The sequence below is a fragment of the Myotis davidii genome, unplaced genomic scaffold (assembly GCF_000327345.1).
Source record: "Myotis davidii unplaced genomic scaffold, ASM32734v1 scaffold2798, whole genome shotgun sequence".
NCBI lineage: Eukaryota > Metazoa > Chordata > Mammalia > Chiroptera > Vespertilionidae > Myotis > Myotis davidii.
In genome coordinates, this window is record NW_006289553.1 from 4,921 (window position 1) to 6,933 (window position 2,013).

At 55.0% G+C, this 2,013-nt stretch overlaps 1 long non-coding RNA gene across 2 annotated transcripts in view; it reads right to left on the reverse strand.

The window, feature by feature from the left end:
- Nucleotides 1-422: 422 nt before the first annotated feature.
- LOC102771339 overlaps nucleotides 423-2,013 on the reverse strand; it is a 4,128-nt gene continuing 2,537 nt past the window's right edge. For both annotated transcript variants that reach the window (XR_001513573.1, XR_435585.2), the window contains one exon: nucleotides 423-858. This is a non-coding gene — a long non-coding RNA (uncharacterized LOC102771339). The remainder of the gene's footprint in view (nucleotides 859-2,013) is intronic.

Sequence of the window (2,013 nt, forward strand, 5' to 3'; positions counted from 1 at the left end):
TACCCTTTGTTCTCCCTGCATGAATCTACAATATAATCTGCTTCATGTTGATACTTACTGCTGTGTTGCTGACGATTACCTGAAAGAGAAGTTGGGGTGCTTCACTGGGCTGGAAAAAGTTTAGCTACATCAGAAAGCAGGTCTAACTAAGCAAGTTCATTCTATATATAAAAGGCTAAGTTGACTCGCGCATGCACGATACATATAACTCTCACTGGTGCCAACTGCACACGTGTTTCCATCTGTCCTTGTTGACTGTGAATTTGGTTGACACTTCTGTTATAGAGAAAGGGCGAATAGCGATATTAAAATATTTCTTCTAATTAATTTCCTTTCAATGTGCACAAATTCGTGCACCAGGCCACTAGTATGTATATAAACATGTATATACATAGACCATTGATTCCCTTAGAAAGCTCTCATTGATTTTTGCCAAACTTGTGTATTTATAGCCAACCTATGCTTGCCCTCAACTGACAGATAAGTGTTGTTCCAATGAGAATGCTGGTGATGCTTGCTTTTATGTTAGCAGGTAAGAGAAGCTCAAGCTCCCAGCAGCCCTGCCTTCCGGGCCGGGCACAGCTGCTGCGGCTCAGCCCTAAGTCCCGTAGCTCCCTTTCCCGGTGGAATCGCGGGGAGCCGGGCCCCTTCGTCCCTCACCAGCAGAGCTCACTCAGCAAGGGCAGCGCGGGAATGCGTCCCTCCTTGGGGACTGACAGTGAAGAAAAGAGAAACAGGAAGACGGCTCCACTGCCTCTCCGCGGACAGGCGCCCATCAGCCCTTGACATCCTGGGGAGGACAGAGATTCCCAGCAGGAACGTGGCTCCGGAGTGATGAGCAACAGGAGTGCTCACAGGCTGTGGGTAAAAAGCAAACTTGTTAATGTAAATACTGAACAAGGAGGAAAAGGGCCCTGGCCAGCTGGCTCAGTGTCTAGAGCGTCGGCCTGCGGACTGAAGGGTGGCGGGTTCGATTCTGGTCAAGGGCACATGCCTGGGTTGTGGGCTCGATCCCCAGTTGGGGGCGTGCTGGAGGCAGCTGATCAATGGTTCTCTCTCATCACTGATGTTTCTATCTCCCTCTCCCTTCCTCCCTAAAATCAATAAAAATATATTTTAAAAAGGGGGGGAGGAGAGAAAATCTATTTGGAAATCGCTTAGATGTAGAACTTGTTAAACGATGAAGAGTCAAACTCTCAATGTGGTGGGACAGGGTCTACACTGTGTCCTGGATGATGCTTCTCCACCTCCAGAGTGCGGGGAACAGGCAAGCGGGGGGGCCTCCATCTCCCAGCTTCCCAGGCCCTTCCCAGGCCCCGGAGGCTCGAGATCAGGTCGAGCGGAAGAATGTTCCCGGGGAAACGGCCCGACCCCACATGAGGAAAAATGTCCCGCCTGGATAGCACTTCACCTTATGGGCACACATGGGAGCCCATGCAAAGCATCGCTGTCTCGGGGGGAAAGTGGGTGCTGGAGTTTCCCATCATGCTTTGCTTTATCCCTGTCCTAGTCCAGGGTTAGAAAGACAGGCCAGGCCGGGTCACAGATCCCGTGAGGTGGTACAGCTTCGACACCCAGGTGTGATCCAAGGTGCACCGGCCGGCGTGGCTCAGTGGTTGAGCATCGATCCATGAACCAGGAGGGCACGGTTCGATTCCCAATGAGGGCACAAGCCCAGGTTTCGGCTCAATCCCCAGTGGGACAGGAGAGGGAAGGGGGGGGGGCGTCCAGGAGGCAGCTGATCAATGATTCGCGGAGGCCTGGCCAGCACCTGTGATGCCACCCCACCCGCCTGGCCCACCGCTCACTCTCCCTGGGCCTGCTCGTGGTCTCTGTCCTCCTTCGGGGGAGCCCCGTGGGCCCAGGGGAGGGGCCCCTGCCCCCCTGCTCTCTCCAGCAGAGCTGGGCTCACTCAGGCCGAGCAAGCCCGGCCCTGTCCCGCCCGGGCCCAATCAGGGCCTCCGAGGGGATGCCAGGAGCCCGGGCTCCTGGGTGCCGGCCGTGCCCGGCCAT